We start from the raw sequence: 22,928 nt of genomic DNA, 5'->3' as shown, positions 1-22,928 counted from the left end.
AGATTTTTCTGGACTTTTTCCCAGCTCCACTCTGATTTCTTGCAATTCATGGGCAGCTGAAGAAAGAGGAAGAATAAGGAAGAAACTTACAAGAAATTATCATTAAAATCACTGCAGATATTTCATTAATGAAAAACTTTAGAAAAATGAACTGATGAGATAGTGTCTGGTAGAGTTTATTATACATTCTAGTGAGGGAGAAAAGAAGCAAAATGCTAAACACATGCATTAACATCATTAAAGACTGTAGTAAATACCAATAAAGAAGTAAATAGGGAGCTATGGTAATGAGGTTTGATTACATAAGGCTGGTTAGGGATGATTTCTCAGAGGGGATGGTTTGTGAAGTGTATCTTGAAGAGTGGAAAGAAGTTGACCATGGTGACAAGGAGACGCTTAGAGTTCCTGCTACACTAGGGGCTTCCTCACATGTCTTTTCATGGTTTTCCTTAAGCGTGGAATGTGTGCTCCACTTCTACCCTGTATGTTTTAGTACTCAGCGCAGGCATTTATCTGCTTGGAAGTTATTCCTGAATCTGTCTTTGTTTTTCTTCTCCAGGATGTGTTAGATACACTTTCTTAGTGCTCCCTTAAATAATCCACAAATATCTCTCTTAACATACTTCCCTTACTGCACTGAAATTGTATGTCTTTATGCCTTCACCCTGTCTCGTTCCTCTTTACAATCCTAGAATCTAGCACTTTGCTTCATAAATTGTGATTGAAAAAATGATGGGTTATTATTCACAAAAACTGCAAATGAAACTTTGAGCCATGACAGAGCAAGGATACAATAAAAGCTTCGAACTGAAACTCCATCAGGCCCAAACTATGAATGGTAAAGTACACTTGTTCAACCTACCTTTTCTCTCTTCTATTTTTCCATTTTCTTTGCTTGCTGAAGGAAATGTTCTTTCTTTCCATAAATTTGTCATTTTTCTTCATCAGAGCCTATATACATTGGAAGAAGCTAAAAGGAGAAGGGCAGAACAATGGATTTTCCATTATTTAAACATTGTTATCTTTATATATGATTGTTTTTGAGACAAAAAAAAAGATACTTCAAAATCAGTTATAGTCTCAAAAATTTTTAAGTGAATTTCTAGAGAATATTATTAAAATTATATCTGAATGCTAGAATATAAATTGAGTGAATTAACATAGAGATGATCCATTCAGCTGTAGTATTTGGTCAGTTAGTAGGTGACCAAAGTAAGCTATTAAATCACCCCATAATCTGGAGGTGAGGTTGAAAGATTTAATTCAAGTTTCACTATATGTGTTTATCAACTGACTTTTTATTATGAAATTAAATACTTCTCACCTACTGTCTCTGTGGTAGGCAGAATAGTGGCATCTGAAAGATGTCCTCTCATTGGATGTCCTAATCCCCCAGACCTGTGAATATGTTAGGTTTCAAGGCAAAGGAGAACTAAAGTTGCAGATAAAATTAAGGTTGCTGATCAGTTGCTTAAATTAAGGAGATTTTCCTGGACTATCTGGGTGGGTCTAATGCCATCACAAGAGTTTGTTTTTTTAAGATTTTTTAAAATAAATTTTTCTTTATCATTGTGTTCTGAATTCAAAACATTTTAAATTTTTTATTTATTTTTAATTTTATTTATTTTTGACCGCATTGGGTCTTCGTTGCTGAGCGGGCTTTCTCTAGTTGTGACGAGCAGGGGCTACTCTTCCTTGTGGTGTGCAGGCTTCTCATTGCGGTGGCTTCTCTTGTTGCAGAGCACGGGCTGTAGGAATGTGGGCTTCAGTATTTGTGGCACATGGGCTCTAGAGCACAGGCTCAGTAGTTGTGGCTCACGGGCTTAGTTGCTCCGTGGCATGTGGGATCTTCCCAGACCAGGGATCAAACCCATGGTTTGATCTTCCCAGACCAGGGATCAAACCCCGTGCCAATGCAGGGGGATTCTTAACCACTGCGCCACCAGGGAAGTCCCTTTAAGATTTTTGTGTGTGTGGACCATTTTTAAAGTCATTATTGAATTTGTACAATATTGCCTCTGTTTTTTTAATGTTTTGTTTTTTTGGCCACAAGCCATGTGGGATCTTAGCTCCCCGACCAGGGATTGAACCCACAACCCCCTATTGGGAGGCAAAGTCTTAACCACGGGATGGCCAGGGAAGTCCCCTAACAAGGGTTTTTGAAAGTGGAAGAAAGAGGCAGAAGAGGAAAGTCAGAGACAAGAGACGTGACAGATGTGACAACAGAAGCAGTGTCAGAGAGATACTATATTGCTGGCTTCAAAGATGGAGGAAGAATTTAGAGCGGCAGCTAGCGTAATGGTACCATGGAGTCAAATAAAATACATGCTATGATGGCAGCCTGCAACATTCAGAGACATTTGCAATGTTAATGCATTTGAATTATTAATCTTTCCCACTCAGCATCTTATTAGGTTTTTTTGGTTTTGTTTTTGTTTCTTTGCGGTACGCGGGCCTCTCACTGCTGTGGCCTCTCCCGTTGCGGAGCACAGGCTCCGGACGCGCAGGCTCAGCGGCCGTGGCTCACGGGCCCAGCCGCTACACGGCATGTGGGATCTTCCCGGACCGGGGCATGAACCCATGTCCCCTGCATCGGCAGGCGGACTCTCAACCACTGCGCCACCAGCGAAGCCCTTATTAGGTTTCAAATGGTCAATATTTAGCATCACATTTCTGGAGAGAAAATGAATCCCTGTCATATACTAAATTTAAAATAAAAGGCTTACACTTGGTGACAAAAGAAAAAAAGTTGGAGGAAGAAGCACAAACCAAGCAATATGGGCAGCTTTAGAAGCTGGAAAAAGCAGGAAATGAATTTTCCCCTAGAGCTTACCCACCTCTATTTTAGCCCAGTGAGAGCTGTTTGGGACCTGTGACCAGCAGAATAAGGTAATAAATTTGTGTATTTTTAAGCCACTAAATTTGTGGTTATTTGTTAAAACTACAATAGCAAATGAATAGTCTTCACTCCCCAAAACTGAAGTTTGAAAAGCAACTCAAGAGAAAAATAACTTTGCTTTTTAGTCAAGTACACTGTTAATTTTGTAATTGTATGAGAAACATTTAAAATTAAGATTATAGTTAAGGAGAAAAACTTCTTGTACTGACTCAGGTGAGAAAACCAAGAACTAGTCAGCCGATTCCCCGAGGTCCAGCCTTCTAATTTTCCCCTCGTGTTTCTCATGGTGTGTCCTAAGTCTCAGAGTGTGAAGAAGTTTCCAAAGTGAGTTGGGGCTGTGAAAGCTCTGTTTCCTCTTCCAAGGGACCAAATATCAATGTTGACACTTGAAAGGATATAGAATTCTACAAATTATCTACAACTCCATTTCAGACTTTTAAAAATGTAAATACGTGATTAAATACATGATTGCAGTAGTTTTCTGCAAACAAAAAAAAAAGTGGAGTAACTGCAGGCCAGTCATTATTCTTTAGCGCAATTTATCCATTGCATTTTACCTTACTTAAAGAAGATGACTGCAACTAGTTTTGAACCATTTCCCTTCTACCAACCAAGAATACAAACAGCAGAAGGAAGAAGAGAAGAAATGTGTGGATAATAGCAGGAAAGATGTTTAATATTAAAAAGAAGCTGTTTGCTCTCCAGTACTAGCTAGAATTATCTCTATAGGCCTATTTAGTATTTTATATAGAATTACATTTCTAGGGAACAGTTTACATTCCGACATTACCTTCACTGGACCTTACCAGTGTTTGTTCTTCTGTACTACTTGGTCATGATCTGCTTCAAATATTTCTTTGGTATCTTTATTTTCCTCTCATGGTCATTCTATAGAGACATGAGAAAGAATCCATAAAAGTACATTAACTAAATATAATCTCTTCTCCTTACTACTCAGGCACATTCTACAGGATAAAACCTCAACAAACCCCTTACTGTAGAGAGAGACAGTAATGGTCAAGGCCACCCACCTCGCACTGTGCTGGTATTAGGAACAAGAAGAGTAGCTGGGAACTCTGGATCACATGCTTCCCCTGCACTTGGGCATGGTTAGCAAGTCACTTTTCAGCCCAGTGATAATCAACACCAGCCGGGAGCTAAAAGGTAACACAACTGTCTTCTGTGGCCAAGTCTTGACTTAATAAACGTATCAGTCTTGAAAGGTTACCTTTTGGCTTCAACAAGCTAATCTGAGTAGCTTAAAAACAGAGCTTTAACAGAAGGTAACCTTAAACGTGAACCCCACTCAGGTCTGTACACAGGCATTTTTGTTTTGATGATCTTTCCTGCTCTTTCAAAGCTTATGGGGATTTTGCAAATCATGCTTTATTTAGCGTTTCTGTAACTCCCTGTAAATGAGAAGAATGATAAATTTAGTGATAGAGGTGGCTTATATTTTGGGACACTGGAAAAAGATCAAGGTCTTAAAGAAATAGTAGTAAGTTCTTTTATGCACGCACATCTCCCACTGCGTTCCATATCGTAAGCACCACTGATTTCACATTTTTTATTTCACAATATCTGATTTTCACAAGGTGTCTATCTATTAGCATTTTGGGGCCCATTTAAAAACATCAGCAACAAACTAGAAATAGAGCCAGAAGTTTATTAAAGAACAGGTCGACTACAGTGTCTAGGCCATCATAAGACAATCAAAACTCACATTTCCAAACTTCATTAAGGGAATGATGAATACTCACTGTTACTTATATGAAACATTTTATACACTGAAGACAGAGACTGAGTGTGAATTACTGAGGACATTCATTTCTCCCCACTAGAATGTAATCTCCATGAAGGAAGAGATTTTGTTTGGTTGGCTCATTGCTGCATACCCAGCACTTAGCATACTGCCTGGCCCAGAGTAGATGTCTAATGAACATTGATTGAATAGTTCAATAAATTAAAAAGAGTCTGACACAGTTAGAAACTAATAAAAGAATATGAAAAAAATAGTTAAACTTAATGCAGGCATCATTGATTCCTGAGTACCTCATAACTGGATGAAATTAAAATACTGTCTGATGTACTGATCTGCTGAGGTACAGTGCCTTTGCAGCTATGGATCAAAATCAAGAGAACTGTGTAGATAAAGTTTATTGTATAAGCAGAAAATTAATTTCATACTAGAAATGGATGGATGCTGCAAGTTGAAATGGACTGTCCATTGATGTTCCTAATGTGGTAGCAGAAAAAAAAAATGGTGTCTTAAGTGCTTAGTGTTTGATGGCATTAATAGTTTTGTAAAAGTCTACAGTGTAGAAAGGTTTTGATACTAAACTGTGCATTGTACATAGCTCTAATGCATTGTATTGCCCACCAGTACTTCTATAATGGTAGATGGTTTGTGCATTCAGACTCTGAGGCATTAAACATAAATGACTTATAAATAAATAATGTCTTGGTGCCTGGGATGCAGGTTTACGTAGCTGTTATTAAATGCCTACATTAGTCCACCTGGATTGCACTCCTGCTATGCACAAAAAGAAGATGCCGTTCAATTCTGTCAGCTGGTTCTCCATATGCTCAGCGTTTGTCAAGCCTATGCATATGGGACAGGAGTGAAAACGTGAATTTTTTGTGTGTGCATGCATGCAGATAGCGTTTTTGTGTGTGTGCTTGCATGCATATGTGTGCGTGTATTTGTCTAGATGTCTTCCCACCTATAGACCCATAAATTAAGTTCTTAGTAGCTTTTAGCATATGCACATATGACCAGATGTACATAGTTTCCTCTTCACTGTTGGTCAGTAGGGGGAGCTGTCACCTGCCTCTGCAGCATGAGGGTGCAAAGGCAAATTCATTTTCTGTGAGGACCTGTACATCAGTGGTATCTTTTCTCAAAATAAAAACTATAGATTTTGATTGCTAAATATGTGAGTACGTCAATCAGATAAATTAATACCTAAGAAAGAGTACCATAAGACATGTGATAGTGCATATTATTATAATTTTTTAACAGAAAATGGGTTATAATGCAAGAAAATAAATTAGGTCAATGGTAGATTATTAGCACTTACGTACCATAGCATAGCTATGATAGAAAACGTGTACATCCTTCATCTTCTCTTCTTTTCTCATAAGCCCCATTTGTTTGATTATTTGTCTTTATGTTGCATTTGGTGCACATCCTTTGTCATCTGCAAAAATTGAGAGAAAAATGGAAAAATTAAAACGTAGGAGAAGAAAGGCCCATATGACATATAAACCAACTTTTAAAAATTTAACATGATGTTTTCAGGATTCATCTAAAAATTTTTATCATCTACTACATACAGGCCCTATATTAAACACTTAGACATATTCTTATTTAATTCTCAAAAATTATCTTCACAGTTGGTTTTACTAATCAAATTTTACTGGTGTAGGAATCATTACCTAGGGAAGATGGGAGACTTCTTCAGGCTCACACTACTAAAAGGTGGTTAATTTGACATTTGAACCCAAGTTTTTGACTCTAATTCCCATGTAATTTTCTCTTCTCCTAAACTACTCCTCCAATCAGCTGTTTGCCCAGTGGCTGGTATACGCCAAGTACGTGGGATTATTCTCTTCTCAGAGATAAGTTTCCTTTTCCTCATTCTCATGGTCTGCACTTGAGAACAAAATCTTGCCTAATTTCACCATGTGCTAAAGGCGCTGATGTCATTCAAAGAATCTGTTATTTTTATGTTAAGAAGAGCCTGCCATTCTTCTCTGACCTGGTTGGGCCTGGCCTACAGCAGAATGTTCTGGGAGCCTTAGGTAGTGGTCTTGTCACCTGTCTAGAATATCAGGAAACGCACAGAGATTAAGAGGTTGAATCATTAAGAAGCTGACTGGGGAATAAACAGAATCTGTCCACATATCCCCACTGTGGCTTTGATATCGATTCTGCATTTACTACGATGTCTGACACAATTATAGTGCCTTATAATTGCATTTTGAGGTATAAAGAAAGATGCCTTAAACCTAAACCTTTTATTAATCAAGATAAACAGCAGTATATGTTGTTTAAAAGCTAAGTTGGGTCTTATTTGCTAACACTCTGCTATCAAAAAGGAAGGTGAGTTATTGAATAATTTCATTTAATTCTTTAAAATTGCATGCAAAATACATTTTAATAAGAAACATGTAACAGAAGCATAAGCTCTGTTTAAATGGAGTCATTATTCATAAGTTTTTTGTATGTGTATTGATATAATTATTTGCTAAAAACTCATTCTATGATAATGAACTTATCTTAAAGTTACTATTAATATTATTGGCAACTCCTACACTTTGATTTTGTTTATTATAGGTGGGATCTTGTCCTAATTTTACCATGTAACCTCCAAATCAATACTATTTTGATTTTTGTTCAACAACTTTTGCTTAACCTGAGCCATATCATGTCAAACAGGGACTTCCCTGGCAGTCCAGTGGTTAAGACCCTGCACTTCCACTTCAGGGGATACGGGTTTGATCCTGGTTGGGGAACTAAGATCCCTCAAGCCTCGCAGGGCAGCAAAAAATAGTTAAATACTATTATAGTAATTTTATTATTTGTTTAAAACTGCAAAACACCTAACCTTTAATCACAAAGACCACCACCACCACCAATCCCCATGCTTGGATTGTCGGCCTCGCCTTTGATGTAGTAGGCAGAAATGTGAGACTGGGAATTGAAAGAATAAAGATCTAATCTAACAAATTGTGTCAGTAATGCTGGAGACCTCAGGTGAGGTTTGAATATAGATTAGATAATCCTTAAAATCCTACAGAGGCAGTGTAGTGCACTGTTGAAGAGCACAGAGCTCAGAGATATCTGGCTTGAGTTCAAATCCCAGTTCCAACATTTACTAGCTGTGTGACCTTGGGCAGGTTGCTTAAAGCCTCTGGTTCCTCACCTATCAAATGGGAATAAAAACAACAGCTACTTTATAAGGTTGACAAGTATAAGTGAGTTCATATGAGAAGGGCACCTAGAACTTGGCCTGGTACAAAAGATATATATTTGTACTTGCCATTGTTATCTAATTTGACTTAAATATTTAGAACTTTGTAAAATTCTGAGAAGCTCAAATATTCATTCAACATTTACACTTTGAGTCATGCCAGCTGCTACACTAGATTTGAGGGCTATATCCATGAACCAGACAAAGATTCCTGCCTTGAGTTTTTACTCATACCAATGTGCTATAATTATAGCCTCCCCAAAATTCCTGTTTATAAAAAAAGTTATTAGCTAGTTCAAGGTTTTGCTTTTTAGTCTTAGTTACTAATGTGTCTAGTTGTAGAAATTTGTTATGATCTTTGCCTCACTTCATACCATTTTTAAGTCAAGTACAGTGTCTAACATATACCAAAGGTTTACTTGATATAATATTTCATATGTTATAAAAAATTATGTCTCATAACCTGCACTAAATATTTACATAGATTACAAGGTGCATCCCAATTTCAAAAAAGTTAAAATGTGAAAGAGAAAAGCTACCTTAGCACTGAGAAAATATTTTATTTCTATTTTTAGTATTAATGATTACATCATCAACTTCGTTTAATATATTCTCTCACAATGTAATACAAAGCAAAGAATTCATTGTTACCTACAATCAGAGATCTTCAATATGATAATTTATAAGATATGTCGTAATATTTTTATTAGTCTCATAATATATAAGAAATGAAAATATTTAAACTAACTTGGAAATTTTAAATATAATTTATAATTCAACATCAAAAAAACAAACAACCTGATTAAAAAACAGGCAGAAGAACTGAATAGACATTTTTCCGAACAGGAAGTGCAGATGGCCAACAGGCACATGAAAAGATACTCAACATCGCCAATCATCAGGGAAATGCAAATCACAACCACAATGAGATGTCACCTCACACCTGTCAGAATGGCTATTGTCAAAAAGAACATAAATAGCAAATACTGGGGCGGATGTGGAGAAAAGGGCACCGTCATACACTGTTGGTGGGAATGTAAATCGGTGCAGCCACTGTGAAAAACAGTATGGAGGTTTCTCAAAAAACTAAAAATGGAACTACCATATGACCCAACAATCCTACTCCTGGGTATATAGCTGAAAAAGAACAAAAGCACTAATTCAAAAAGATATATGCACCCCAATGTTCATAGCAGCATTGTTTACAATTGCCAAGGCATGGAAGCAACCTAAGTGTCCATCAACAGATGAATGGATAAAAAAGCTGTGGTACATGCACACACACACACACACACACACACACACAAAATGGAATACTACTCAGCCATAAAAAAGAAGAAAATTTTGCCATTTGCAGCAACATGGATGGACTTGGAGGACATTATGCTGAGTGAAATAAGTCAGAGAAAGATAAATACTATATGATATTGCTTATATGTAGAATCTAAAAAAATACAACAAACTAGTGAATTTAACAAAAAAGAAGCAAACTCACAGATACAGAGACAAACTAGTGGTTATCAGTGGGGAGGGAGGAGGGGCAATATAGGGGTGGGGGAGTGGGAAGTACAAACTACTGGGTGTAAGATAGGCTCCAGGTTGTATTGTACAACACAGAGAATGTAGCCAATATTTTGTAATAACTGTAAATGGAAAGTAACTTTTAAAAATTGTATAAAATTTTAATAAATAAATCAGTCCATCAAAAAAAAGAAGACAATTAGCCTTTATATCTATTTTTGATCCATTGTCCACATATAAAACAGTGAAAGCCCTGTGTGATATCTTAAAATGCCTTGTATATACTTCACCCTCATAAATGTTTTTCTTTTATTTATACATCTCTAAATCTCTATCCACAGAAGTAGAGTTATTGTTTATTGCTGTGGGTCACCTATCTTTTTTACAATGAGCTTTTAAAATTCATCATCCTACTATAAGCATTTTTACTTACTGATACACTCTTCATTAATTTTAATGACTTCAAAATTTTTTCTATTATGAATAATGCTGAAATATGCCTGCATATATATACATATAAATGCAGGTATATATGCATATTTGTTCTTTTTTTAAGTATTTTCTTTGGATACATTCTAAAGTTTGAGAGACAAAAAAAATAATAGGTGTTAAATAATTATACTTTGAAGTATTGAAAACCTGAGTTTCATTCCTAGTTCTACAACATTCAATGAGTTTGACCTGAGGCAAACAATCACTCCTTTCAGAGTAAAAGAAATGCCTATGTCTTAAAGTTGGTGTGGGGATTAAATGGGCTAATGTAAAATTGAAATTTATATGAGGAAACTTTGGATAGTGATGGATATGTTTATGGCATAGATTGTGGTGATGTTTTCACAAGTGAAAACTTATTCCCAAACTCATCAAGTTGTATGCATTAAATATCTACAGCTTTTTGTATGACGATCATACCTAAATAAAGTGGTTTTAAAAAATAAATAAAATTCATGTCATTAGATATTTATTAAGCCATTTAATAAAAAGTAGCTATTATTATTACTTTCATCCTCATCATTATCAATAATAAATAAAAGAATATATACATTTTTGGAAAACATTATATTCTGTTGGCTTAATATATTAGAACACCTCTTTGTATATGATTTATTCCTATTCTTACCATTTTTGGATTATAGCAATTCTTGTCATCTTTCAATTTTATCAGTATAGCACCAAAAACTTTTTTTTACCCTCTGTAATGATAAGGAAATGGAAACACATTCTTTATGGTGCTAGAATTAGTAGGAAGAATAGGCTATGTGTATGTTATTCTTCTTGGTTTGGGGTGTGTTTTATCAAACCTGTTCTACAAGGTAATATAAATATTTGCATATTGTATAACAAAATACCTTTTTCCACAGTTGTATTCTTTTCTTTCCTTACAGTGCGCCACCTGAAAAAACAGCTTTTTGTTGATGCCAAATCTATCCATCCAGGGCACTCCCAGCTCTTCAACTTCAAAAGAGACAAGTAAACTCAGGTGAAAAACGTTCATGGGAAGGTATCTGGAAGTGATCAAGGTCTACTCTCAGACCAACCCTAAATGAGAGATCAGTAATAAATCCCACACAGTAAGGAAAATAAAAACACTTCTAATGAATACTTCCTCATTATGGCCCAGGGTTGTAATGTCTCAGAGAAAAGATGCTCATATTCATTGAACAGGGACTGACTAGAGCCACTCCAGCCACCAAAACAGCACATTAGAGAAAGGTGGTGCTACACAAAATGAGGGATGCTGGAAGCTATAATCTATTGCATTATTTCAAACATGCTCGAAGGCACATTTAAGTAGGTGGCATAAGTTATGTTGACTTTATTCTGATGGAAATCTGTCAAGTTTTCAAATCTCCATCCAGGTGGAAATATAAAAATTTTGAGTCATGACCCACATTAAACTCAATCTTTCCCTACAAAACTTCCTTTTCGGGGCTTCCCTGGTGGTGCAGTGGTTGAGAGTCCGCCTGCCGATGCAGGGGACACAGGTTTGTGCCCTGGTCTGGGAAGATCCCACGTGCCACGGAGCGGCTAGGCCCGTGAGCCATGGCCGCTGAGCCTGTGCGTCCGGAGCCTGTGCTCCGCAACGGGAGAGGCCACAACAGTGAGAGGCCCGCGTACCGCAAAAACAAACAAACAAACAAACAAACAAAAAAACCTTCCTTTTCTTTACGTTGTTAGAGATTTTAAGATTATAAAATATACTAGCTACTTCATACAGCCAATAGAGTCCTTGATGATACAACTTTCCCCTCTGTTACTATCCAAAAGACAGCTCATTTTTAGAATTAAAGCACCTGAGATTTTTAGTGGTACAAATATATGCCAAATTGCTTATATCGATACTGCTTTGTGAAACGATTTTTACTTCAGGAAGACGGTGGATAGAAGGAGTAAGTTATGCCTCAGAGCCCAGATACATCCTTATTTCCTGACTCTGGTTTCAATCTGGTATTAACCAGACTAATTGGAAATATCTGAATAGTGAGGATAGTCACAGGAGAATCATTAAAAAACAAAAATATTGCTCTCTGTGGGACACCCCTAGAAATCAAACTTGAAGTAGGTAACACTGAACTACACAAAAGCCTTTCTGCTGTCTTCCCCAAGCCTCCTTTTGGGGGCCACTCTACTTCCTATGTCATCCTCTTTCTTTGCCATAAGCTAGAAGGATCAAACCAGTTTTTCTCTCATCTCAAGGACCTGCCACTGTTAAGTGGCAGACACATTTCAATCATGAAAAGTAAAGAAAGTAACAGAGGTGCTAGGTCTGCCATCATAGAGCTGCTGAACAAATGCCAACAGAGGCTTATTTTCAGATTTCTTGTGATGTAAGAAAAGCATCCCACCATTGTTAAGCTCCTGTTAGACATGCTTTCTGATACTTCTAAGTGGAAGCATTCCTTGCTGAAATATATGTTCTGATCCCAGTCTGTTATTTTGAGAATTTTCTTTAAGTGATTGACCACATTGATCAATCATTATTTGTTGTTTTCCTATTGGCTTTGTATAGCAAAATGATGTCTGGTTAACTTTTTTTTTCTAGATAATTAAAATACCTTGTTAAAAGTCAGAACAACCTATGAAACTGGACACTCTTTGGCCCATTTCAGCATTTTATTGAGAAAAATCATCTCTAATTGGGAAAGAGATTCTTTAATTTTTACTGAATCCTCTGGAAGAGAAGATTTCCATTCATAACACAAAACCCAACATAAAAATCCTCTTCATCTATCTTTCAATCACCCCAAAGACCCACTCATCACAGTATGGCAACTTAATCCCAATCTTCTCCCTCTATTTCTAAAGTCTTTAAAAATTTTCCTTTAACCCAACCTCTTGTCACTCCTGTCTCTGCCCTTTCACTCTTTCTTTACAAAAGAATAACTCCCAGCCCTGAGCAGTGAAGATCAATCGAATGGGTTTCAGCTTACTGTTCTTTTTTTTTTAAGCATCTTTATTGGGGTATAATTGCTTTACAATGGTGTGTTAGTTTCTGCTTTATAACAAAGTGAATCAGTTATACATATACATATGTTCCCGTAACTCTTCCCTCTTGCGTCTCCCTCCCTCCCACCCTCCCTATCCCACCCCTCTAGGTGGTCACAAAGCACCGAGCTGATCTCCCTGTGCTATGCGGCTGCTTCCCACTAGCTATCTACTTTACGTTTGGTAGTGTATATATGTCCATGCCTCTCTCTTGCTTTGTCACAGCTCACCCTTCCCCCTCCCTAAATCCTCAAGTCCATTCTCTAGTAGGTTTGTGTCTTTATTCCTGTCTCACCCCTAGGTTCTTCATGACGTTTTTTTTCCCTTAAATTCCATATATATGTGTTAGCATACAGTATTTGTCTTTCTCTTTCTGACTTACTTCACTCTGAATGACAGACTCTAGGTCTGTTGACTGTTCTTACTGTCTCGTCCTTCACCCCCTATTCCAGGCTGCCCAACAAAGCCCCAGATTATGGAAACAAAGAAAAAAAAATCCTCCTGGTATGTGAGAGATACAAGAGATTCTGAAAATTCACCTGTAATTTTTTTCCTGTACCATAACAAAGGGTGACATGTTTAAAAGAATAATGTATATAAAATCAATTATTAAAGAAATACTATAAGCAAGGGGAGAAATTTTTTATTACTAATCACTTCATAACATGACTGATTTTCCATTTCTTCTATAAGAGATATCTTTAAGACTTCTTTTTTATGTTGTTTTGAGTGTTAAAAAAAATTCCTAGGTTTATAATAGTTCTATAAATTTAAAGTAGTACTTGGACATTTTGTTTCCTGCTATTGTCTTTAAAAGAGAGAAGAGATATGGGAACATATGTATATGTATAACTGATTCACTTTGTTATAAAGCAGAAACTAACACACCATTGTAAAGCAATTATACTCCAATAAAGATGTAAAAAAAAAGAGTATTTGACCGCTTAGCAATTCTCTCTCTGATATGCTGAGCTCTAGCTAACTGCCTGTTGCCTCCGATTCATTGCATTAGAGGGAAGAAGTAGCTTTCTTAGTCATAAACCTGACTTCATATACCTTGACTGAAACCAAAGGATTCAAAACTCAAAGCAAAATTTAAAATGTACTTTCATGGTTTCTCTGGCTGTACAATTCCCAGTCATGAGGTTTGGCCCAACCAAGAGGCAAGGATGTCTGTTTCCCATTAAGTAATTTCAAACTATGTACAACTTATATTTAAACTAAAATCTGCAAAGTTAGTAAAAATAATTTTATAGCCTTGTTTCTCTTAGGACCATCTAACATGAATTGTTTCCAATTTTAGAGAGGGTCAGGCCCTTTCTACTTCCAAATATAAAAAAAAATCTGAAGCCAACACATTAAAAATATTAATAGTATCTTTTATATAGGGAGTGAGATTATGAGTCTACAGTTTCTGTAATCTATATCATGCTCAATTAAAAAAATACTTGAAATTATTTTTGATATGTGAGAAAAGGCAATTGGGAAGACCTATTTTAATAAGAGAACTGGATGCCTGAAAATTTATTGTCCTTTACTGTGAGGAAATGGTCACTCAGGTCTGTTATGAAAACATTTGTTGGCCATCAGTTAAAAAACCCTTAGTCAGATTATTTTAGATTCTGAAAAGAAAGTGAAAAAAAAAATGGTTAGGGGTAAGATAAAATCTGTTCTTGGGAGAACTAGCTGTTATATTTAAAATATATCACTGCTTCTAAAATGGATAGACGCATTTCTTGCCATATAACTTTATCCCTGTTCATGCAATGCTGTTAACTTTGAGTTGTAATATTCATCTTTCAACAGTAGTAGGATTCTAGGAAACCGAGCTCATTATAACTTTCTCCACTGAAGAGCTGAGTTCTGAAGTATTCAGCTTCACTGGGGTATCAGTAAAGATAGGCTGGGTTATGTTGTGAAAGCAATTCCAAATCTTAAGGCTTAGCACGTACAACTTTACTCTGCTCTTGCCTACACAAAGCCATCTGTAGGTCCAGTAGCTCTCTAGGGCAGCTCCCTTCTAAACAGTGACTTAGGGATCAGGTTCTTTTTTTTTTTTTTTTTTTTCCTTTTAAATCTTGTAGCTCTACCATTTGGAACTGCAGTCACATGGCAGGGGGAGAGAAAGCTTGAAGAACTTAAGTGCCTCATTCCAGAGATGACATGCCATTTCCGCTCATAGCCTATTGGCTGGAAGTAGTCTTATTGTCCAGAACTAACTATATAGAGACTGGAAGATGTAAGAGAGCACATGGAATATTTGATGAGTTTTATGGTCTGTGCCTTAGAACACATGCGACTTTTAAGTCCCAGCAGTGAGAGTCTAGACGATCCTCAGCTCTCTTTTCCCCCAACATAGCCACCCTGGAAAACGAGAATTTCTGATGGTGGCCCCAGAAGATAAAAAGAGCCTGGGTATCTGTGGGACTACTGGGAAGGGCACTGCTCTGGAGATCTATCAAACTATAGCTGACTTTGGGTAAACAAGACGTACACTTTTATATATTAAGCTGGTGAGGGTTCAGGGGTCATTTTATTGATACGATATAGCCTATCCCATCCTGAATAATGCAGTTGGATTGGAAATGTCTTCTGCCTTGCTTTTTTATCTTTTTTGTTCTTATTTGGGTTTATTTCCCATTTTAATCACATTATTTTTTAACTAAATTTAAATATGAAGCTACAAGATCACATTTTTAGAGTCATTAGGTAAGATAGTAGAAATTATATCATAAGGAGAGGAAATATAACGCTTACCCAGTTGAATACATAGGCTGTGCAAACTATACAGTCATTGGGAAACAATGAAATGACCCAGTATTTCCTTCCCCCATTTTCACAAGTCAGGCATGTCACATGACCTTTCTCCTAGTCTCTGGTTGCAAGTCTGGGCAAGGATGTCCTCTTTCTCACTCTCAAGACTGCGTTGGCCTTGGAGCAGGCACTGTAGCTGGATGACTGAGTCAGGATGGTCCGGAGCATAGAGGGTTAGAGTCTGAAATATTTCCTGGTTAATTCCTGATTGGAATTATTCCAGTTGTTGGTTTTCTGAGAATAAGTGAGTAGGGAAATATTTTTCCAGAAACTCTTCAGCCAAATAATGTGAAACTCAAGATCCTGCTAACATGAGAGTAGATTTTCTAACACCTCCCTACTTTAAACCAAAATTATGTCACCAGATATTCACCGTAATGTAACTGAACCTAGAAAGAGTGTTTGTGGAGTAGAACCTATTTGTTTCAATTCATCACTGTATATTTAATACCCTGATAAAATTGCTGTATTCTTCTTACACCAATATGCATCAAAAATATTTTTACATATATTACAGTGTCCTCAATGTTCCTCCATTATCTTTGATTTTTCTCTTTGTATGTCAAGTGAAATTATGCATTCAGAAAAAAATTACTGAACTCTGACAAGATTTCATAAAATTACTTGACTTCATAAAGTCAAGTAAACCACTACTTTTCACAGAATGATTCTTAGGTTTCTTGTTTTTTTATAGTTGAAACAACATAAGTATATGATTTATTAATATACCAAATAGAAATACTTTTAGTGAGAAGAACATTAAACTCCATGGGCTATGACAGTTTAATTGGCATAGCAGCCAGGATCCCAGCAGAATAAGGAATGGCATACTCAAACTGGATAATTGATGAGATTTTAATAGAAAGGATTTTTTTTAAAAGGTACAGGGTGAGGTTTTAGGAAAACAGTGAGGGATGGTGCTGTATCCTGACACTAGCAACAGCAGGGAGCTGTTTCTAACCCTAGAACAAGGGACACAGGAGAGAACAGTTATGAGAACCTAGGGAGAGCAGCTATATAGAAAAGACCATCCAAGCTTCAGATCTCCTGCTAGTGTCTTCCTTTGGCCAAACTCAACAGGAGGTGAGGAGGAAAGGGAACCATTGAGGTAGTCCCTATGTATTAATTTCCCACAACAAAGAGCAGAGTGAAAAAGCATGAAGAGTTAATCTGGGAAATGGAGCAAAAGAGATATGTATAGCACAATTGGTGCATGACTTTAAAAAATAAGTTTAAATGGCATGCTTACTTTTTGGCTAAGTTGGACTCCATCTGCCCCTCCTGTCATCAGACAACATTACTTCTCTCTCCTTTCCCATAGTTTCATATATATATATATATATATATATATATATATATATATATGAATATATATATATATGCCTTTGGGGAAGAAGAACCACATTTTGGTAGTTGGCATGAGGCCCTTAAGGGGTAAAACAAATCAGAGAAGGGTTGGAATACCATCTATCTCCTACACTGTTTGTTGGATTCATTTTGAGACACCACAGAGAAGTCAATAAAATAGACCAAGAAACCATGGGAATACTAAGAGTTTTTAGAGCCTAGGTGACAAAAATGAAGAGTTGAGGTAGGAGATTCTTCTTCCCATCTTTGCATGGAATCCACGAATGTTCTGGCAATCCCAAGATTGGAAGCCTTTGATGCATCTGGCAACAATACTATTGACATTACTGTTGAACTCACGGTAAGTGGTGGCAATGGTGGGGCTTTTCCAAATGGCTTCATGAGCAGTGGAATTAAGCCACAAATGAGAGCTGTTGGAAAGAAAGACCAGAGCAAACCTGGTGGTGTGCTGGTAATATTTGACAACCAGCTCTCCAGGGAGGATTAAAAAGCCCTGGTTTATAGTCTTTTCCATCATAGCCAATTTAAAGCTATCAACATAAATTCACTAAACATGGATTTGGGAGAAATGTGCACAGCTGGCTCTTGTGAGCTTATGGTCACCCTTCCAGCACAGCAATGGCCACAGACCCTGTATCCTGATGGTAGCTGAAAACTGACTTGGGAAGCATGTGAGACACCTTAGATGACATTACACTTTCGTGGTCATTACGTTCTACCAATCAAATGAGGGGACTGTTGCCATCATGATTTAGGAATACAAAGAAAGAACTACTTAATTCTTTTCCCTGTGGTCTTACTTAGGTCAGTGAACTCTGGGATATCAGGGCAGCATGAATAATATGTCATAATTACAAAAATTCCAGAAGGTATGCTAAAGACCTTTATGTATGGAATAAGCAAGAATATGAGTGGGATGGAGCAATGCGGTGTCTAACACAAGATCATGTGGATCCTATTCATGCATTTTCTTTGCCACTGTGCGACCATCAGTATTTCTCCTGGTTTGACATGGGTTGTTTCCCTTTCCAGCCTGCTTTAGTGACTCTCTCTTCCTACCTCAACATAATTGTTTCCCTGGCTTTTCTTCATTTTCCCAGGGTACCATATAACTGCTCAAGTCTGGTTTGACTCAGCAGGTCTGATTTGTATGGGTGAGGCAACATGCATTGCTCAAGTCCCATCTTCTATTTCCTGGTCCTGCCACTCCCAGCTTCAAATCGACTCTTGCCTGCTCTTGTACTCCTTCAAATTATGTAGAGATTCAACTATACCCTCTGACTGCCCCTCTGGCAGGTTCTTGGAACTTGCGGGTAGTCTGCCTCATGTTGGGCAAGTTATGACACATTCCACTGAAAAATTAGATCACTGCCAGATACTAAAACAGGATCATCTATTTCAAAAGTTCAATGTAGGCAGTACATCTTCTGTACCGTTCCGTCTCCACCTTCAGTGACATTTGACCCTTCCTTGTCTCTTTCATGTCCAGTAACCTAAAAAGCAACTTTATTTAGTAACTGTGTGTATCTTGAAACCTAAACTGACCTAAAACCATTAAGAGAACTAAGAAAATCACTTCTATTGGCTTTCTACTGGTAGAATATTGGGCACTGGAAGTTATTTTGAGGCAGGGTGATCTCTTTTGTTCTGAAGAGATCATATCACAAATTAAGTCAGCACTCCTCTGGTTAAGAAAGCAGCCTTATAGTAAAATATTATTTGTATTTGATGTTTAACTTTCTCACTTTTCTGGGCTTCATGCCTCAGCTCAGGTAGTCAAATAACAAGGTTCTTTGCTCACTGGATCATCCATAATTTATATCTTTCTTTATATTCCATCATGTCAACAAAGGCAATTTATAGCACAAGATCTGATTAAAGTATATGCTTTCTTCCATGAGCTTGATTTCTGTCTACACAAGGATCCTTGCTCAATCTGATTGGGATTTATAATTCTCTTTTAAAGAAAGCTAATTTTATCTTAAGACAGATAAATATATATATATATATTTTATATATATTCTCTTGTATATATGTTCATACACACACACAGCCACTGGTAAGCAATATTATCATCCCCATTTTATAGGTTAAAAAAAGTCTGAGGCTTAGTAGGTTAAATAACTGGTTAAATAACTAACTCAAGTTTGCACAGTAAGATTCAGGATTTAAGATCATTATTTATTTTTAATTCATTTATGTCTATCACTTGAGTAAAAATATAACCTTGATGAAGACAGGTATATGGACTTCTGATCACTTCTATATCTTCAGTCCCTAAAATATTGCCTGGCTTGATTGATATTGGTTGAGATGAGAAGGCAGGTAGGATATCCTCCAGCTAACTATTCTCAGTCACTGGGCAAGGGATGATGAATAAGGAAGAGGTTCTGCAGGTTAGAGGAAACAAGGAGGATGGTAGAGACATGAGTAAGTGTAGGTTTAATTGAGATAATATTAGAATGTGTACTGATTTGTGTTTTCATAAAATGTTTCCACCATTGGTTCCTAACTTGTCCAATTATGCAAGAATTAAGCAATTTTTGTTTTGTTTTTCATCATGATCTGATGATCTGTAAGCATGGAGTTATTCAGTTTTAAGAATTTTGTTTAATCTACTTTTTCATGCATGTGTTAATTAGAGGTTGGCTGAAATGGAAGGTTAATATTTTTGTCTATATTCTGTTTCTAAGTTTGAATACTGACTTAACTTGGTTCCCTGGGAAGAAAATTGTCTCCATTTGTATTAGAACATGAGATTCTGCTGGGTTTTTTTGTTTTCTGTTTGCGGTACACGGGCCTCTCACTGTTGTGGCCTCTCCCATTGTGGAGCACAGGCTCCGGACGCGCAGGCTCAGTGGCCATGGCTCACGGGCCTAGCCGCTCAGCGGCATGTGGGATCTTCCCGGACCGGGGCACAAACCCGTGTCCCCTGCATCGGCAGGCGGACTCTCAACCACTGCGCCACCAGGGAAGCCCAGATTCTGCTGTTTTAATTAGTAGCTTTAAAAGTTAATTAACACTGGGTGTGAAAATAACATTTGTGAAACTAATATCAAAATAATTATTCGTATAGAACATAATGCAAGATTTATTTAGATGTTTATTTTAGCTCTGAGAAAAATGTTGAAGATTATTCTATCATAGGTTGAATTGTTTTTGGAATATTTTCCATTCTATGACTATAAACAATGACTAAATGGATTCATCCCTGCAGTTAACCTATAATTTTCTTATATCACTTAGAGTCACATGCAAAAATTTTAATTTACATTATTAAAAATTCTACTAAGTGATTTCACATTCATTGTTATGCTTGACAGAATCAAAATTATAATAACCTAACATGTATATATTACACAAAATATTCCTAATTGGAAAAAAAATTGTAATATCACATTTATCATGTTGCTCCTTTTTCTAAAATAAGAACTGCATCTCTACATTTTATTCTTAAATGTTTGAGAGTTGAAGTATCATTATTGTGATTTTTTTCTTTAAATACGTAACAAGAAAAATATTTGAAATACTAATTTTTGAGTTACAGATCCACAGTAAATTATTTCTGTAGAAAATAATACAAAAAATTATAACTCCAACTAAAGATAAAAATTATGCAAACAATACAGTTATGATTAGGAATGACTAAAGTAAGATCAACCTTAATATTGCATTATATTGTAGAATGCCATTTCAATTAGACATTATACTGATTAGATTTGGAAACATAAAAGCATACAAAAACAGATTTAACCTAATGGATGATAACATGAGTCTTAGACCTAGTCCTTTATAGAAGCAAAGAGGTTCTGCCATTTGTGCGATTGTTTACTATATTTCCCCAACCGCATACACCAATTCCTCAAACTTGGCTATGAACTGTACTTTTTGGGACTGTGATGTAAGTCCCTTGTGTATGCAGATATGAAAATAGAATTTAGATATACTGAACTAAGCAGTTTTTTCAATACCAACCAATCAACTAAGGGCTCTTTTCACTCCTCCATTAAGTATTCAAGATGTTCCCATGCTTGGTTAAAATTGTACCTGGTCTAGGTTGATCACTTTGTGGAGTGACCCGTTTCCTCAACTTTGAATGGCCCATGCTCTCTCGGTACCTTGCACTCATCCGACTGCAGTTGCTGCATTAACCCGCTCATTTTTGTCATCAGGTGTAGAAATATCAAGATGCATCTAAAGGAATCTCCTGAGGTCCATATATACACTTGTTTCTGTCTCCATTGTATAAAAACAAGCCTGGGTAATTTTTCAGAGGCTACACTGACAAGGTTTGAGTTTCAGGTTTCAGTAGAACCCTTATTACATCCTTTCTGGAAACCAGAATGTCTAATAGAGCAAAGATTGACATTGTGGAGACAAGAAGCACACATTCCTGAAATGGTTTACTGGGAGTTTCAAGGGTTAAGGTCAGAGCAGACACCATGAGTGCTCTTCCCACATCCCCTCAGATTCTTCTTCCACTCCATGCACACGTGCCCCCAGTGTGAGCTCAACTTTCGCAAACCAGCACCTGTATGTTTGTCAATGGCTACTGTATTACTTTTCTGAGGCTGCCATAACAAAATACCACAGACTGGGTGGCTTAAACAACAGAAATTAATTTTCTCACAGTTCTGGAGGCTGGAAGTCCAAGACCAAGGTGTTGACAGGTTTGGCTTCTTCTGCGGCCTCTCTCCTTGCCTGGTAGATGGTCACTTTCTTTCTGTGTCCTCACATGGTCGTCCCTCTGTGTGTTGTCTGTGTACTAATCTCTTCTTATAAGGACATCGGTCATAATGGATTAGTGTCTACCCATATGATCTCATTTTACCTTAATTACCTCCTTACAGACCCTATCTTCAAATACAGTCACATTCTGAGCTACTGGGTGCTAAGACTTAAACATATGAGTTTTGGGGGACATAATTCAGTCCATAACAGTTATCTTCAGTCTGTTACAATCACTTTTGCCATACAAGCAGGAATGAAATATGCCTGGGAATTTATGTTCCCCCAGCCATTGCTCTGAATCAATGGGTACAGAGGTGAGACTAATCTAACTTCTTTGCCTCTGAGGACCAATTCAGAGTTGTGGCCTACACTGTCCCCAGAACTCCATGACTGGAGTGAGCAAAAGTTATCCTCAGTTGAATGCGGCTTAATTAACGTATCCTTGACTGGTCTTCTTCCCTTACCATTCCCATTTCCTCACCCGCCTACGGTATTTTCTTGGGAATATATCCTAATAAATCACTTACACACAAATTCCCATGACAGGATTTTTCTTTGTCTTTGGGACTGTTATGAGTTGAATTGTGACTCCCCCAAAGATATGTTGAAATCCTAATGTGTAAATGTGACCTTATTTGGAAATAGGGTCTTTGTAGGTGTGCTTAAGTCAAGACGATGCCATACTGTCCAGTATTAGTCCTAAATCCAATATGACTGGTGTCCTTATAAGAAGAGGGAAACTTGAACAGAGAGACAGAGACACACAGGGAGAATGTCATGTGACCACAGAAATAAAAGGAGAGAACCGCCTGTGAAGACAGATGTAGAGGTTGGAGTGATGTATCTATAAACCAAGGAATGCCAGAAATTTCTAATTAATCACCAGAAGCCAAGAGAGAGGCACGGAACAGATTCTCCCTCAGAGTGCCTAGAAGGAACCAACCCCGCCAACACTTTGGTTTTGGATTTCTAAACTCTGGAAGTGTAAGACAATAAATTTCTGTTGTTTTATGCCACAAACTTTGTGAGACTTTGTTATGGTAGCCCTAGGAAACCAATGCAGAAACCCAACTGAAAATAAGTAATTTCAGAAGTGGTCCCAGATAGCATACTCTTGGATGTGATTTTGGAAT

The 22,928-nt window shown here is 37.0% G+C and overlaps 1 long non-coding RNA gene across 1 annotated transcript; it reads left to right on the top strand.

The window, feature by feature from the left end:
• Positions 1-709: 709 nt before the first annotated feature.
• Positions 710-10,883, top strand: LOC132522870 (uncharacterized). The gene is made up of 3 exons (XR_009541365.1): positions 710-838; positions 3,858-4,063; positions 10,782-10,883. It is a non-coding gene; the product is annotated as an uncharacterized LOC132522870 (long non-coding RNA).
• Positions 10,884-22,928: the final 12,045 nt, after the last annotated feature.

Source organism: Lagenorhynchus albirostris, chromosome 7, assembly GCF_949774975.1.
Source record: "Lagenorhynchus albirostris chromosome 7, mLagAlb1.1, whole genome shotgun sequence".
Classification (NCBI taxonomy): Eukaryota; Metazoa; Chordata; class Mammalia; order Artiodactyla; family Delphinidae; genus Lagenorhynchus; species Lagenorhynchus albirostris.
This window is presented reverse-complemented; position numbering and strand designations above follow the sequence as displayed.